The sequence below is a fragment of the Pavona decussata genome, unplaced genomic scaffold (assembly GCF_977016875.1).
Source record: "Pavona decussata unplaced genomic scaffold, jaPavDecu1.1 SCAFFOLD_413, whole genome shotgun sequence".
Lineage (NCBI taxonomy): Eukaryota > Metazoa > Cnidaria > Anthozoa > Scleractinia > Agariciidae > Pavona > Pavona decussata.
Window position 1 is genome coordinate 53438 of NW_028145777.1, and position 18881 is coordinate 72318.

The 18881-nt window shown below is 39.6% G+C and overlaps 1 long non-coding RNA gene across 1 annotated transcript; it reads right to left on the minus strand.

The window, feature by feature from the left end:
• Positions 1-3935: 3935 nt before the first annotated feature.
• Positions 3936-14786, minus strand: LOC146451011 (uncharacterized). Its single transcript, XR_014860161.1, has 3 exons — positions 14687-14786; positions 6250-6360; positions 3936-5006 (listed from the first exon to the last, which is right to left on the minus strand). It is a non-coding gene; the product is annotated as an uncharacterized LOC146451011 (long non-coding RNA).
• Between the last annotated feature and the right edge of the window lie 4095 nt (positions 14787-18881).

Here is an 18881-nt window from a genome sequence, read left to right on the forward strand (position 1 = left end):
CTTCCATTTGTGGTTTTACCAACGCAATGAGCAGGCGGATCTCAAATCAACTTTTAATCCGCGGACTTTCTTGGTAATGTTAGGTGCTTCTAGGAATACAACACACAAATAATTACAGGTTTGATTGTGAATTTGCACTGAAATACTAATCTAATAGACTGATTTTTCATGTTAGAGAAACGTGCTCCGATAAATTCGCTTCAAAATTTACTTCAAATCGCTTGCAAGTCGCCTCGCGACGAAAATTATACACTTTTGCTTCTTAGGCCTATGAAAAGACCTATCTGAATAAATTTTTTATTTAGAAAAGCTTTTTGTCTGTTTTTCTATTTTTATTGATAAAACGTGACAACTCGGCGTAATCTTGTGTAAACAAACACATGTCCTCGCAATTAGCGGATGAAATTCGCCCAGACAGAAGCCGCAATAAATTTCATTCGGGGTCTAATGTGAGCGATAAGATCGATTCAGCAGAACAAATGTAAACACTGAAAATGTGCTAATGCATAGCGACAATTATTGCAACGCTTGATGTATTTCTATATTTACGTTCACTTGGATAAAGCCAAAATAGCAACTTTAGCAAGATTGAAAGCTTCTTCCGATGTTATAAAACGCGACAGAAGCCGTCTTTGAACGTAGAAAGGAATATTACCATGCTGAAAACAGCAAGATTTAAGCCGCCGTTACACGTTGAAACTTTTAGCTGAAACTTGTGTGCAACGGCGAACGAGACCAGTTTCACGAAGTGGTGTTACACGGTGAAACTCTTGTTTTTTCACCACTGCGACCGTTGCGAGCCGTTGCAGAAGTAGAAAGCGGTTCTACTTTTCGTGAAACTTGTCTCGCAACGGAAGTTCGAAAAAGTTTCACGAAACCGACCATGTTACACGGTGCAACGCCAGCTGAAACTTGTTTCGCAGCGCCGTTGCACACAAGTTTCAGCTAAAAGTTTCAACGTGTAACGGCGGCTTTAGGTCACGTGCTAGGCAACCAAAATCGTTCACATCAGTATCAAGTTTCATTCTGCAACAACACGACGCGAGGAAAAAAATTAAGGAGGTACTTGGAAGAAAAACTGGACGCTTTTTCGTCGATTGGCAACCACGCAAAACTACCAGAAGAACGCACACGTCCACCTTTGCGTTGCTTCGCGTATCGGAAGAAATCAGAGTGCGGGTGTAATTTTAATTGTTTAATTGTTTATACATAATGCATTCCCGCAATGCGGCATGGCGTCAACGAATCCTTGTAGCGTAGTTTGATGCGAGTACCGCTTTACAGTTACCACTATTCACTTCTGCATTCACGGGGTGGCTCACAGAAGCCTTTAATTATTTTTTTCGGATGGTTCTAAGGATTTTTTAACAAAGGATATTTAAGCAAGCCAGCACATTTTGATTTGTTCGTACGTTACAGCTGAATATTCAAGTCCCAGAAATTTGTAGCGAATGGACAGCCTCGTCTCCTGTAATGTCGTAGCCAGCGTCAGTTCAGAGGCCTGGGCCCAGTTGTTCAAAGCCCAATTAAGCTAATCCTGGATTAAAGTGAACTCTGATTTGAGTTTAATTACTAATCAATAAAGATTCTTTCGAAAGATTTTTGTCCCTCAGTTTTGACTTAGAAGCTTCTTTAGCATTGGTTTAATAAAACTAGCTTTCAAAATCAACATTAACGAGAAATATCAAAACGAACCAAATCAAATCTTTTGACTACTAAATGAAAATCTCGATTAACTTTTCATCGTTAATTAGCTTTAATCGGCTTTCAAACAACTGGGTTCAGGTTCTTCGACATGTGGTTGGTCGCCCCTTGAGACTTTGGAAAAATTTTTTTTTTTTTTTTTGTGACTGGCTACCCTGCTAAGAGTTTGCCTTTATACCGCAGGATTCTGGGATGAAAAAAATTCAGGGGTGAATGGCATTTACGCCCGCCGTTAAGTTTTATGCAACTGGTCCCAGTACCCCAGATTCTCTCCAGAGGGCCAACCGCTGGCCAAAGTATCTGGAGACTCTTGGTACGAGATTGCGTCTACAGTCGTCCTTGGCGCGGAATAACATGTGACGTCACCCGCTGAGCTGATCAGGAAGACACGTCTCAAGATCCTTCAGTTCGCCTCGCTTCAAAAGCGCGAGGAGCCCTGGGAACGAGGCTGGCGAATGAAATCTGAGGACATTTACCATTTACACAAACTATCCGTTCGAAATTTTTAAATGGTCTAGCTTTTGTTAATGGGAATTGGATGCAAAAAAACGTACTGACATAAACTGGAAAGCACAAACAGTGTATCAATCGAAAAGCTCATAAATTTAGGAACGTTCCAATAGGAACAACGAAATTTTAAAAAAAAGGAAAGAAAATTTCCAACCGCCGGGAATTTCCTTGATTTCCAGGTAAATGCTAAGTAACCTTCATCTTCTGAATTTCACAAACTTGCAGTTGCCGCCAAGTTTATTTACAAAACACGCATGAGCAAGTATTGGCTCTCAGGTCACTTCAATAGGCCATTTCCGAGTTGCTGTGAACCTCACTATGAAAACGAGGCTAATTTTCATAATAAAAACTTTGCTTTTAGACTCGCTTTCATAATGAGGTTCAAAGCAACTTGGAAAGGGTCTGTTAAGAGTACTCTGATTTCAGAGTTTCCATTCTTTTGGAAATTTTTATTCTGAATCATTATCCGTTTATTCCTAAACTGGAATAAGAACCAGAAAAGTTCCAAACGAATGCGTACTTAGCTTTTAATAACAACGCGCGAGTACTCAAGTTTATCAGACCAAGATTGGAAAACCATCTCACATTCATAGTTAACCACTCCAATTAAAAGTGTAAATCTATGGCTCCAGCTCCACTTCGCTGTCTTACAAAAGTGTGCCCTTGGAAAAGAATTAGTTACAGAAACCAATAATAAATTCGGCCCAAAACACCCACTCTAATGGTGTCCACTTCGTAGTATTGTCCGCTCGAGGGAGTCTTCTCCATCGGGAGTTCACCCACTTGATCGTATTACTAGAAGTTTTCAACTTTCTAAAGCAAAAATCGCTAAGAGTATTAATATTAGTATTAATATCTTAAAAATACAATCTGTTTGGGGGTCAGGTAAACAACAGGATTAAGCGAAAAAAAAAACCCGATTAATTTCATCAATAACTGGCCTGACTGGTTGTGATGTAGGATTAGTTTTACACATCGTTACCTCATCTAAAAACAGACTCTGTTACTCTCTTTTCAAATTATGTTTTACAACAAATTATAAACAGGATAGGTACAATATTAAGCTATGGATGCACTTAAGGACGATGCCTACTAATACAGAAGCATTTTTGCGCCGTTTGTGACTATGTGGGAGAGGCCTGCGATCTTAGTATGGGATACTGTAATCCAAAATGAAAATTGGGGCTAACCACGCATATTTCAGAGATAATTAAGCAACAATAATTCTAAAAAGCGACCAAATACATAACAATGTAGGCATTTTTTCCTACATTAATTATATCTGAAAATTTATTACGTGGTTACCCCTAATTTTCTCTTCGGATCCAAAAAAAACCCTTGTGCCAAGACTTGCTTTTCCCAGGTTGGTTATATAAAACGCAAAAAAATATTTCTGTTTTAGCAGGCACCACCAACAGAAACCCGATTTTCTCGGACCATCGCGAGATGCGCAGAACGTATGCGCAGTAGCAAAAGGAGGTACCGCTCTTTAAAAGGTTTGTTAACCAATCAAGGAGCAAGACTTGCGCAAAGTGATACCTTACAGCGTACGCTCCGTTCTGGCTTTGGGACCTTCCGCGTGCGTCCAGCCTTAGTATCAGACCTTCCTTAGGGGAGGGGGGAGGAGGCCTGATATTCGGCCAGCGTACGTCCACAACACAATAGTGCATCCTGAGGCATTTACATTGTTAAGTTTAATTTATTCTTGTTTGAAAGCCACTTTCACCTATATATAGTCTATATACAACCCCTTGCCAGTGAACACTGCTGTTCAAACTTGAAAGACACAAAATCGCACTATCATTTTTCCATAAATTAGTCATGTGACTTAAACAAATTACCGGATTTCAGTTTCAGATTTCCTAAGCGGCTGATTGAGAGTTTCGTAAATGCGCTCGAAATGACGGCATCCGTATGGCATATATGATTGGATTGGCTAGCGAGTTGGTCAATAAGAACAGATGCACAGCCACTGTTAAGTGAAAATATGAACTTAAAGAAAGACTTGAGAGAATCTTGTGAAAGAATGTTTCTAAACTCAAAAAAATTAGCAGTGGTAGCCACATCAGTAATGATACCAATAGAGCAGCAAATAGTGTAAAGGTCAGCCTTCTTTCTCTGTTTATCATACCATTGTGCAAGGGATTGGGATGAGGATTGAATCGGCAAATTTTTACAAAAATGGAGATGTACGATACCCAAAAAATGAACAAGGAAATTTCCCACGGGATTACTTCCAGAAAGAGCTTCATTCGTGCGGACGAAGTTGGCGATCTCAATAACGCAGTCAGATAAATGGCTTCCCTGATTACAACCGACAACCAAATACTAAAAATGGCTACATAAAAAACTCGCCTTCTTAAAGAACTATGTTTTAAAGGACAAAAAGTGGCAAATACTCGCTCTAAAGAAACAGTGACGAGATTAATAACAGAAACAGCGGGGAATAAGCGGAACAATAAGGAAACTGTTGGATGGTCTGACCATGAAAAACAAAATATACCGACTCGTCCAATTAGCATGGGACCTGAAATTGCCCCGACTAAGAAGTCCACAATCGCCAGATGGATGATCAAGTATAAACTTCTGCGTTGAAAGTGGCGCTGCCTCAGAAAGGAAATAATAGTGATGAAGTTAAGAGTGACTATGGCCAGAGAATCAGCAGTGATGCCCACAATCCATGGAAGACATTGCGACATAGGAAGGAGAGGGCGAGTTGACTTATAGATTCCTCCGCTGCTGTTTCTGGAAGACATTACTCTTCAGTGGACTTTTCCTGGAAGCAAAGTTACCTAGAAAATGAGCCAGGAGGATAGTTTATTTGTTGGAGAATATGGTGTCGATTTTCAATTGAGTGTCGTTAAACAAAAACCCAACTACTGTATTCCATCTGCAGCCAATCACAGCTGGCTCAAACCGCGATGAACCATTTCGAAGCAAGTACATCTAACCGGAACGCAGGTGAGCGCAAGCCTTTTGGTTTAGCTCGTCATTGGTTGAGAAAGTGGCGCGAGTTTTGCAAACCAATGACAAAGCGAAGTAGTCTTCCCCGCAGCCGTTTTGTGCCTCGTCACGCAACGGCTGCGAGTGAGACTAAGAGTGAAATAATGCAAACCCAAACGGCTGATCGTAAATGGCCTTCCACACTGAATTGAAAACCGCTCCAAGACGACAAGTGAGAAGCTATGAAGTAATTCACATTATGCCATGTGAATTTCAGGTAGAACTGTGGTAGAACCAGTTATTAGCAACTTTGTATCAAAAACATTAGTGCCCTACAGACTTTTTGGACCAAACTGACCGTCTCAGTCTAAACGAGTGATTTTGCTTGATTTGGTTGAAGTGCCGTAAATAAAACAAGCACAATGGACCAATTTCCATGTCATGTTACAATTCTAGCTTGGCTACGGTGCTTGGGGGAATAAACAAAGAAATTAATTATTCATCTCTAAACCTCAATGTAATTTCTGTTGTTGTATCCCCCTAGCCTTGTAGGCAAGCTAGAATTGTAATATATCGAAATTGGTCTATTGAATTGCTTAGCAACTAACGCACAATGGTGGACAAACCGTGTGAGCCATCTCAGTTGAAAACATTAATCAGGCATTATCCAAATAAAACGTAATAATTCCCCCCCCCCCCCCCCCCCAAAAAAAAACACGGTAGTAAACGTTAACACAACCCCAAAACAACGGGCTCCATACCTCAAAACCCTTTTATGTCCTAATTATTACTGTAAATTAATTTTATCCTTGCCATATACGTACAGTAGAAAAAAACTTACGGCTGATCAAAACGTGATAACTCTTTTGCCATTGGTCACGTCTTCAATTGCAGGGCTGATAAGTTTGACCAATGGCGTCTGGGTGAAAGTGATATTCGGTACGATAGTCACCAGAGCTATTCTTCTTCTTTGAGGAGAAAGAAGAAAGAAAACTTAGCTCGGGGACCAGGGTATACTAACAATAAGGATGAAATAAAAGTGCTGTGACACCAAGTCCAAGGCTAGTTGAGAATGGGTGTATAAAAAATTACTTACGTAGGTACAAACTCGGTCTTCGTTTGTTCTCAGAATGAATGGTCTTCCTGTTGGTCAGTGGCGAAGAGACAGCACGCTCTTGAATTGGGAATTTCTTGCTTCTATGGCTGAGAAGAAGAAGAACAGCAACAACAAATGAGATGCACAAATCGGTTTTACGCGAAGCTGTTCATTTAAAAGATTGAATTTCTTCATAACCACTGTAACAGTTTCTTAGGCCTCCGTCGTATATCGACTGCAGTAACAATTTGAAAGAATCGTTAGCAGCTGGATCATGCATGGAGTATTGATCCTTAACGGAAGGGCGCGGTGAAGGGGAAGGGGGAGGGGGGAAGCCTCGCTTGTGAAAATTTGCATGTTGAACGACGCGCAACGAAAGATAGCTTGCTCGTCTAAACGCATAATGCGTGTTATGCCCGTCTTTATACAAGAGACGCATAACCAGAGGTATAACGTAACAGATGCATTATGCTTCCTCTAGTACAAAACCGGCCTTTTAAAACAACAGAACGACGGGATGTTTAATGTCGTAACTGTAACTTAAGTTCAAACAATGCTTCAGACACGACTGAAACGTAGTTTGTGACTTTGCTCTGCGCTGGCATTTTTTCAGCCAGATGGACTGAATGGACAATTTCTGGAGTGCGTGGGTAACCAGTGTCCGTAAAGAGAGGTTAAATTTGTATGAGATCGTGCACTCGCGTCCAGAAAAGTGTCCATTTTCCGTACAACTGTCCGCAATATGCGGGTTTCTGTAAAGCGTTGTTCCACCGTACATCTTATTGATCCTGACCCTATGGGGACGTCTCGGAACACAATTAAGAGTAATATCGGGGAAGAGAAGATAATCAATGCTCGCTTGGAATTATCTATACTTACTAAAGTTTCTTTTATAGCGGAGCTCTGCGCGTGCTGAGCCCCATACCTAAGAGATTTTGGTAAACCCATGAATGAGATAATGGTTATGACGTCACTTCCGTCCGACCGATCGTCCGTACGTACGTACGCTTCTTCATGTAATCCAATGTAAAATGAGACACTCAAACCCTGTGCTGCAACCCGGGTTTTTTTCGGCAAGAAATGGGATGCCCAATTTCTTTCAGAAAAACAAACGAGAATTTTGAAGAAAACGTATTGTTGTATTCGTTGACTATTTCGACAAACGACATATGTCGAGAGAGCAGTCGACTAAGGAAATTTGAAACCCGAGAGCAACTGAGAGGGCGAACAAACAGGCGAAATGTTAGTTGAAAACAAACAAGTAGTGAGTGAGCAACGCGCAAGTCGCTTAGAAATTAAATGCAATTTTGCAGACAATTGTCGGTAATTTTCCATATTTAAAACAAATGTTGTGGATCAAGTAATATATCAAACACAAGGAAGAGTGTTTCATCAGATATCCAAACACTGAGAAGTAGGTTGAGAAAACGAGGCGCAGCTGAGTTTTTTTAAACGACTTCGAGGTGTTTGGATATCTGATGAAACACACTTTCGAGTATTTGATATGGCTTCTCAAATGATCAATAATTCTTGGAGAAATTTAAAGCTAAAGTTGGCAAAATTTTATTGTAATTAGGATCACATATCCAAACCACGGCCACGGTAGTGATTTTCTTTGTTTTCTCTGGATGAATTATTAATGAGTTTGAGAATTAATCTTGAACAGTCACAGAGCTATTCACAGTTATGAATTGTTTTAGACATTTTGTGTTGGACTTAATGTGTATTATAAATTCATCGCAGCGAACATTTGTAAACACGCAGTAAACGCTTAAATATTTCGGACCACAACCAGACATTATTTCTCTTGTTTTCTCCTTTTGTTAACGTTTACTTAAAGAGTAGAATTATTTCTGTAGGAGAAATATTCACGGCGTTATGATTTTTTCGCAGCGCAGATTTGTTAACACGCTCTAATTTTAAGCGCTCACTGAAATATTTCATACCACAACCAACCATTATTTTTCCTATATTCTCCTTTTGTTAACGTTTCTTTAGAGATTACAATTATTTCTGTAGGAGTAATATTCCCAGAGTTATGAATTGTTTTGAGCATTTTGCGTCGGACTTGTGTTATTCATTCGCCATTCGCAGCACATATTTGTAAACACGCTCTAATTTTAAGCGCTCTCTGGAATATTTCGGACCACAGCCAACAATTATTTTTCCTATATTCTTCTTTTGTCGACGTTTATTTAGGCCCGGTTCATACGTCGAACTTTACATGAGCCGAACCTAATCATTTGGTTCGGCGCATGTAAAGATCGACGTATGAATCAGTTAGGATCGACAGATTTGTATTTGGGTCGAGCCGCCTTTCTATTCGACTGCGCCAGTCGAATAAAACGGCAAAAGTTCGACCTCGATTCAGACGTCGAACTTTTCATGTGCCGAACCAAATGCATATGTTACGTATAAATTATATAAAATATATCTATCCCAGAGGTCTGTGCATTCCATCGACTTGGCATGTCCGCAAAGGACTTCATTCTGAACAAGACGGCGGGAAAAGAGGAATGTGCTTGTTCTTCTTGTTTTAAAACAACTGAATATACTTGTCTGACATGCGAAAAATTAAAAAAAAAAAAAGGAATATATTCTTAAAGTGCAGACGCACTTCAAACCGACAGAAACTTTCTAATACAGGCTATATCAAAGGCGAAGCGTCAAGACTTCTCAGGACAAAATCTTCAAAAACAACATTTGAAGAAAACATTACTCTATTCAAACAGAGATTACGCAACAGAGGTTACCTCGATAACCTTATAAATAAAACTCTTTCAGAAGTCAACCTCCGCGAAAGAATTTCGGCACTACAAAACAAACTAAAAACCTGCTAAAACATTTTGAAATTTGTTATGGAATATCGCCCTTCTGTGCCTAACCTAAAACAATTCAGATGAGTAAATACAGAAGCCATAATCAGGGATGGAGACCGTAAGCGTGGGGTCCACGCGTCCCCATAAGTTGTACCAAAAAATCTATTTTTAGAAAAAATTGCCCCCCCCCCCCCCCCCTCACGTCATAAACCCGCGTGAATACACGCAAATTTGCGTGGGGCTACTACCTTATATGTGACACGGAAAGTAGCTGAGGAAAAATTCATTAAAGATAAAAAAGTCCTTACCTGTCTGAGTACATGTCCGTAGAGTGTAAGCTTTTTTCATTCATTCAACAGTAGCAACGCACGCAGCGCCACCGTTTTGGCTCCTTTTTGACTATACTGTGAGAGTCATGTGACTGAATAGGCTGCTTATTCCAACTTTTCCCGTCTTCTTTCAATTGTTAACTTTTCTTTGTAAGAGTCTTATTCCTTAAATGTGGGCACTGAGGAGATATTCCCTGGCAGAATTTTAAAATTTGGGCGCCATTTTGAACGGGTAGAAAAAAATTTCAATTTCTCCACGCGCGATCTTGGCCGTTTACACGCGTGCGCACACGCGCGTAGGGAGCAATTTTTTTCTAAAAATAGACTTTTTTGGTATAACACATGGGGACAGGCCCACAAGTCAAAATGGCATCTCGTTACGGTCTCCATCCCTGATTATGGCTCCTGGTAAATGACACTTGATAGAAAATCTGCCTCTGCTAAGGGAGATCTACAAAGATCCTTCCTTACTTTCGTACAGAAAAGGGAGATCTTTGAAAGACGTACTCGTAAGAGCAAATTAGCTTTGAAGGTTATACTCTTCCTATCTCGACCAGTAGGAGCCGTATTTGGCCTGTCTTTATTATTTTACCAAACAAGCTCTTCCATGTCAGAATTCATCTTTCCCGCCGTTTTGAATCTTGTTGAGTAAGCTGCTGCTGACCACGAAAATCTACTTTCTCACTTTAGCTTTAATTAAGTTCGACTTCAGTTAGGTTCGACGTCTGAATCAACTGCCGAACTTAATTATTTGGGTCGACCTTAATAGGTATTAGGTTCGGCTCATGTAAAGTTCGACGTATGAACCTGGCCTTAGAGACTGCAATTATTTCTGTAGGAGAAATATTCCCAGAGTTATGAATTGTTTTGAACATTTTGTGTTGGACTTGTGTATTATTCGCCATTTGTAAACACGCTCTAATTATTTTTAAGCGCTCACTGAAATACTTCGTGTAAACAGTTTGCTTTATATGCACTTAAGACATATATAACTCCGGAAAGGATGAGGAATTTGTAACGTTATTACGTATTAGGCCCGGTTCATACGTCGAACTTTACATGAGCCGAACCTAATACCTATTAAGGTCGACCCAAATAATTAAGTTCGGCAGTTGATTCAGACGTCGAACCTAACTGAAGTCGAACTTAATTAAAGCTAAAGTGAGAAAGTAGATTTTCGTGGTCAGCGGCTGTTGTTTTTACTCAACAAGATTCAAAATGGCGGGAAAGATGAATTCTGACATGGAAGAGCTTGTTTGGTAAAATAACAAAGACAGGCCAAACACGGCTCCTACTGGGCGAGATAGGAAGAATATGACCTTCAAAGCTAATTTACTCTCACGAGTACGTCTTTCAAAGATCTCCCTTTTTTGAACGAAAGTATAAGGAAGGGTCTTTGTAGATCTCCCTTAGCAGAGGCAGATTTTTTTATCAAGTGTCATTTACCAGGAGCCATAATCAGGGATGGAGACCGTAACGAGATGCCATTTTGACTTGTGGGCCTGTCCCCATGTATTGTACCAAAAAAAATCTATTTTCAGAAAAAAATATCGCCATACGCGCGTGCGCGCACGCGTGTAAACGGCCAGGATCGCGCGTGGAGAAATTGAAATTTTTTTCCACCTGTTCAAAACGGCGTCCAAATTTTAAAATTCTGCCAGGGAATATCTCCTCAGTGCCCACATTTAAGGAATTAGACTCTCACAAAGAAAAGGTAACAATTGAAAGAAGACGGGAAAAGTTGGAATAGGCGGTCTATTGATCACATGACTCTCACAGTAAAGTCAAAAAGGCGCCAAAACGGTGGCGCTGCGTGCGTTGCTACTGTTAAATGAATGAAAAAAGCTTACACTCTACGGACATGTACTCAGACAGGTAAGGACTTTTTTATCTTTAGTGAATTTTTTCTCAGCTGCTTTCCGTGTCACATATAAGGTAGTAGCCCCACGCAAATTTGCGTGTATTCACGCAGGTTTATGACGTGAGAAGGGGGGGGGTGGCAATTTTTTCTAAAATAGATTTTTTTTGGTACAACTCATGGGTAAGCGTGGACCCCACGCTCACGGTCTCCATCCCTGATTATGCCTCCTGTATTTACTCATCTGAATTGTTTAAGGTTAGGCAAAGAAGGGCGATATTCCATAACAAACTTCAAAATGTTTTACGGGTTTTTAGTTTGTTTTGTAGTGCCGACATTCTTTCGCGGAGGTTGACTTCTGAAAGAGTTTTATTTTATAAGGTTATCGAGTTAACCTCTATTGCGTAATCTCTGTTTGAATAGAGTAATGTTTTCTTCAAATGTCGTTTTTGAAGATTTTGTTCTGAGAAGTCTTGACGCTTCGCCTTTGATATAGCCTGTATTGGAAAGTTCCTGTCGGTTTGAAGTGCGTGTGCACTTCAAGAATAGATTCTTTTTTTTTTTTAATCTTTCGCATCTCAGACAAGTACATTCAGTTGTTTCGAAACAAGAAGAACAAGCACATTCCTCTTTTCTCGCCATCTTGTTAAGAATGAGGTCCTTTGCGCATGCCAAGTCGATGGAACGCGCAGACCTCTGGGATAGATATAATTTATATAATTTATACGTAACGTATGCATTTGGTTCGGCACATGAAAAGTTCGACGTCTGAATCGAAGTCGAACTTTTGCCGTTCTATTCGACTGGCGCAGTCGAATAGAACGGCGGGTCGACCCAAATACAAATCTGTCGATCCTAACTGATTCATACGTCGATCTTTACATGCGCCGAACCAAATTATTAGGTTCGGCTCATGTTAAGTTCGACGTATGAACCGGGCCTTATTACGTTTATTCAATAAGCAGACTTGCATGTGTATATATAAATGCTATTAAAAAGGAATTGTGGAGCTCCGCTTTTAGGGTGGGCTAAATATATACTAACTGTTTTTTTTTTTTTTTTTGGTTGATATTTTTAAACCCACCTCTACTAGAGAGGGCGATGACGGAGAAAAGCATTTCATCAGGCACCCGCCTAGACAGGCTACAAATATTTCTGGCTATTAATCAGTCACGTTTGCACCCTGCTAGGAGGGCCTTTCTTTTGCTCGCTCGATTTCGGCGTTCGCGAGAAAGACTCTGCGTGAATCGAGTAAGATCTTTATAGAGCATGCGCTGCATGTTGCTAGGATACACTTTTGAACCCAGGCCTAATATCCCTAATAGGTGTGCGCTTGCCTCGAGGCGAGCCTTTAAGATAAGAGAGGAGAAACCACCGTTATCATGGCTTATGAAACGAAAGTTGATCTGACGGCTTGGATAACTCTTTCATTAACGGACTCGCCAGTTGATAAATTAAGGATTTGCCGTGACCGGTAGGAAAAGAGACGGACGCGTCTGAGCCGGAAAAAAATAAAATCATGTAATCCACGCGTGACCAGTATTACCGAGAATGAAATGCACATTTGAATTTCTCTTTGTAATATCCGACATTTAAATGGAATGTTGAACATTTCTCTGGAAATCTTTCCGAAGAGGACACATTACAGTCAACCCAGGTCACGCGTGAACGATATTTTTGAAGTTTGAACGGGATTTTGAAATTTACATGTCAGTTTTGAAAATCGCCAACGAGATTTCAGAGTTCCCGTATAAATTTCCCTAGCTTTTTTACGGTATAAAGGTATGAATTTTTCTTTACACTGTAAAATTGAATATTTCAAGAATAACAATTGTTTCCCAAGTATTTTGAATTTTTTTTTTTTTTCTCAGTTAATGCGTCTTTTTCGGAACGATTTCCAGAGAAATGTCCAACATTCCATTCACACGTCGGACATTACAAAGAGAAATTCGAATGTTCATTTCATTCTTGGAAATACTGTTCACGCGTGACCTGGGTTGACTGTAACAGAAAAAAAAAGAGATTCAAAATACTTGGGAAACAATTGTTATTCTAGAAATACTTAATGTTGTAATGTAAAGAAAAATTTAACGCTTTATACCGTCAATAAACTAGAAAAACTTCCACGGGAAATTGAAACCTCGTTGGCGATGTTCAAAACTGACAGGTAAATTTCAAAACGCCGTTCAAATTTCAAAATAAGAATCTCGTCGAGAATAACTGGTGTTTGGCTTCGAGCACGACGAGCAGATATCGCAACCATCTTGATTTGTCATGGTACAGCGGGCTCAATTATAACCATCGGTTTTATCACTAAACGGATGCTCACCCTGGAAAAACCAGTTTGAAGAGAGAAAACAAGATTGACTAGTCCACAAGTTCGGGCTGCGGCGGCTTCAAAGAGTTGACAAGATTCCTTTTCTCTCCTCGGTAAAGAAAAAGACAAGGAGGCTCTGCTCGCAGGGTGTCACGTTTGCAGCGTCATCCGACTCTCACGTGTGTCAAAATTAAAACAGTTGCGTAATGTGGACTAAATGCCGACAAAATTATAGGCTCGATTTCCGCCGAACAGCGGCTGGTAATCGAGCCTAACAAAATTAGTGAGTTTCTACAATAACCGGTCACATCTTTTCCGAAGTTCTTTAAGATGTTGGTTGTAATTTTAGTTCGGATATTGAACACCGTTTCGCAGAAGGTCTTTATTCCGGCATAAGCTAAATGTCTGAGTTTCTTTAATAAATTTTGAAATAGATGGCTGTCAAGAACAGTAGAGAATTTTTTCCGGCATATTTCGATGAATGAAGGTATTAAAAATATATTCATATAGAGCTCAGACACTTCGGATAGCCTTGACTGTCGAAGAAGAATTGCAATTTCGGGGCAATTATTTACCCGGTATGGTTGAAACTCCTGCACTTTTTTTATTTTTTATTTTTTTATAAAAACATCTAATTGTGGGGCTGAGGCTGAGATGAGATGTTCAATTATGTACGTACCAGGCATGCAATAAGAAATCCATTGTTGATGCTAAAATGTGTCCCTTTACCATTTGCATTAATTGGACTGTATAGACTGAACTTTGACACGTATTATTTCGTCCGCATTTATACTGTTCATTTTCAAAACATTCGCTCAAAATAAAAATGTTCTTAACTGGGTAATGTTCTTAGTATGTTCTTTGATTTCAGTCAATCTCAACTTCGACGTTCTCATAAAAAAGGTTTTTTATAAAAGACAAGTTGGTCAAAGCATCAAGGCGCTTCGGTGACAACTCACATTAGTAAGACGGCGTCCTCCGCGTAAACAGCGAGCGCCTCAAACTTTTCATTAAAATGAAGCAATACACAATACAAAATTGTATCAAGCTATGTTATATATAATTATTATAGCGAAATTCATACTTAAAAAATCTTTACAGCTTACCTACCAAGTAAAGTGCGCGACGATTCTCCTTCGCTTTCGCCGACTAGGAGTAGAACTTTAGTCCGGCTCTACCATTCATGTCCGACATGATAACACAAGTCCTTGCCTGTGAACCATATTTTCACATAGCACGTTATATCCACGGAAGGGGAGAGGGGACTCTCATATGAAAGGGGCGGGATGCTCGTCGTCTCGCTTAGGAGTGTAAATTTCATATTTTGGTTGCACTTAGCGTGTTCTGGGCAAAACGCCATTATATTCATCCGTGAAGGTTTCGTTTAGGGTAGCACGCGAAAGGTCACTCTATTTTTTTATTTGTCTGTGTTTTAAAATGGTCTCTTCAGGAGTTGAAAAAAGCTAGGGCCACACCCAGATTGGTCTCCTTTAGGGATTTAATTCCAAATTTTCCACGAGCATCCCCACTCCTTTCATGTGAGAGCCCCCCCCCCCCCCTCCTTCCCCCCAGAGTTATATCTTGCCTTTACACGTTTAATTGCTTTGCTCCTTTCAGAAAATCGATAACATTGACCCTATGGGTTTTTTCCCATTTGTAGTGCGCGTGACCAATAAATCATTCACAGAAAACAGACAGCAAAGAATATTCGTATTTGGTGAATCAACCATGTTTTCACACTAGTACGTTTTGTTTTGTTTTTCCACGTTAATTACTTTGTTCCTTTTATATACGAGATCATCATAACAGTGATCCTATGTGAAAATATGGTTGATTCACTTACTGCGAATACTACTTGCTGTCGGTTTCATGTGAATGATATTTTGGTCACGCGGACTACGGAATGGAGACTGGGTATGAACATACTCGGAGACCTAGGGGGAAGGCGAGGCGAGATGAAGGTTTAACGTTTTTTTTTCCTGATTTATCGCCTGTCTTGTCCCCGGGTCTCTGATTTTGATGTAAAATTACACTGTTTGGCTCTAACCTTTGTGAAAAAAAAAAGAAACACTATTCGAACAAATTGGGACTTGAAGGAGTGAGCGGTACGCTGCAATCTCTTGAGTCTGAGGACATTCACAGCTGCTTTTTCTCGCCTATTCCTGTTCCCTTCTTGTTCATACTGCAGATAGAAACGGGAAGAATGAGGCAACACATTCTTAAAATAAATTTAATGACATAAAAGATGCGAAATATAGGGAGCGATTTTTTGGGAGAATCCAGAAAAGGATTTGTGATACAGTAAAAACCCGCGTGTAAGAACCTAGAAAATTAAGAACCTCCTGGCAGAAATTTGCTACTTTAATACCCCAAAATATAAGAACCTGTTTAGCCAAAAAAAATTCCAACAGGTTCTTATATGCGGGGTTAAACTATTTTATTTATAAAATTTTACCAAAAAGGTTGTCTTTAGAGATCAAAAAATTGCACAGTGAAACTAAAAATGCACAATGTATGTTAAATGTGAACTGTTGTTATAAAACAATTCGGTTACAATTGATTATAAGCATTTATTCTATAAAATACTGTAACAGTTTATAATGAAGAACAACCCATATATTATACTAGAGTATTTTCTACTCCATAAAAGTTAAGAACCTAATTAAGAACCTACTTAGCCTAAAATGCCAGTAAGTACCCCAAAATATAAGAACCTGTTTTGCCAAACTCTAAAAAAGTAGGTTCTTACACGCGGGTTTTTACTGTATCAGATCATTCGGATCATGGTGCATCAAAGGAACCGACGAATCCACTCTGGACAAGGATTCGTCGGTTCATTTGGTGCACCATGATCAGAATGATCTGATATCACAAATCCGTTTTTGGATTCTCCCAAGAAAAACGCACCCATAGACAGAGATTGACTTAAATAGATCAACCTCGTTCCCAGGGCTTTTCCCTGGTAAATTTGGAGCAAAAGCCCTGCGAACGAGGTCGCCAAATATATAACGAGAAATCACACAATGAAAGAATATATTCAAGATTTAGTCTGCCGAAATAAGTTTTTTTCTCAGCCTACGGAGGCCATAAAGTGCCATGAAATTACACTTTTAATTTCAAATCTCCTCCGAAGTTTCGCCCGCGTTCTGACTTTTTTCTCGATTTTTTTTCCTGCGTCCTCGTGTTTTTTTCCCGACTTTTTTCTCGACTTTTTTCGGAAGGCCGCTAACCCGTACCTACCTGGTTAGTACTGTGGACTTCATGAATATGGCGGATTAGTTTCCGGGCGCTATATCGCCATGTATCGAAATCCGTGGACGATTCGTTCGGTCGAATAAGCTTAAGCTCAAGCTTTTTGTTTTGGAGTATCTGGGAATGCGAACTTAACTACTCCAATTCATAACGAGGCAAAATGGACCTACGAAAGGGAAATGAAAAGACATTTAAGGAAAATTTAGGGAAACGATTATTCCTTTCGAATAATTATATGCTTTCTTACCGAGTATGGTTTAAATATGTTGAAATGGGTCTGCAGATAACTTCGTTCTCTGTGAACATGCAACCGTACGTACCATGCACTGCTCTAGGCATTGCTGTATAAATATGTCTACCAGTGTTTGGATCACTGAAATTTTACAGAAATTAAGGGAAAACGGCTGCAAAATTACTTCTTCTTTCCAAGTCTTTTGGATTTTAAGATCGTTTTAACTGTCTGAGGCTTAAGAGACAGTCCGCGTTAGATTCGACCGGTCAATTTGGGCCAGTCGTTTGATTTCCTTCAAATTTTCAGCAACAGACAAAGTTGATATAACATTAATGAAAACACATTTCTTTTGATTCTAAACTTAACAAGACCCGAAATTTTGAGGCGAATGTTCAACCCTCCCGAATCCCCGAAAATCGACCTTTCACCGAGTCGAAATTAACCCCTTTTCGGATGTTTGCCGCCGAAATAATATTTATCCGAAAAACCTTACATTTATACCACGAACACTTACACTATACTTCTTTAGAAATATGGTATATAGAACTCATATTATTGAGAACTTTTAAAAGGAGGGCATCTCAAACATACCAATGTTAACGATTCGTGCACGGAGCGTGTTGAGTGCTGCAACAAAAACCAACATTTCTCAAAATTCTGACTTACTCTGGAAGTCTCGTGTATTTTTTCAAAGAGTACTAGGATAGTGTCCTTAACCTACGGAATAATATTTAGTGCATCTCTATACTGCGAAAAGATACGGCCGCAACAATTTTGGGCAAATCTCTTATTTTCCGACACGTGTTGTGTGACACCGATGGCATCCCAAGGCAACAAACTTCGACTTTTTCTGTCTGGACCGCAACTTAAAGTAGACAAATGCGTTTTAAAAGGGTAAACAATTAAAAACGTACCTTAAAAGTTCCACTGTTTTGCTTCCAAGACTTCATGTTTCACCGATTAACTTGATCAGCAAATTTGATGGCCGTGTCATGGTATCCGTGTTCTTTATTTGTTGGCTTGCAGGCGACGATCATGCTAGCTAAAAACCTGAACAACTCTACAGAGTTCCGTGAAATTAGTTCTGTTATTCAACCGGGCACTCTGCCGACCAAACAGTCATCAGTTGCAGAATTTATATCGAGGAAAGACTTTTGAAAGTTGTCGTCCATCTTTGTTTTGAAATAACAACCGCTGACAGTAACAACACTTCCGGTCTGATCGAACCGGAAACAGAACATCGTCTACAGTAAGAAGTCGTGCACTAAGTTCAATTTCTAGAGTTTTATTGTTATTAACGTACTGTTAATTACTTGATTATTTCTAGCTTATTTTCTACTTCAAATGCATACATATTTATGCCGGGCAACTCATTATTTAACCCTTTTACGTTATCTAAGATGTATTGGGGGTTTTCACCTCACACATCGTCACGCAAGTAAAAAAAAATAAAATCCTCAACAATTCAATAGACAAAGTCAAGAAATAGATATGTTGTAGAAGAGTGATACATAAACAACGTGTAAAAGCCACAGGGCCGTGCGATATCTCATAACCGAGTTATTCAAGAAAATGTACCACGGAAAATTACAGAGTTTAGTATGGGACGCCATGTTGGTGTTCCGTCTGAGGGACACCAACATGGCGGCTGGAAACCAGCAAAAACATCTGAAATTTACCTTGGCTATTTCAAAGCCCTTCTTCTCTCCGCTGAACTTTCACACATTAACATAGACGTTTATATTACATGTTAGCTGATGAGACCTAATAAAACACGAAGCAAATCGATGTTTTCATGTATTCGTGACATGTTTAGAGCAG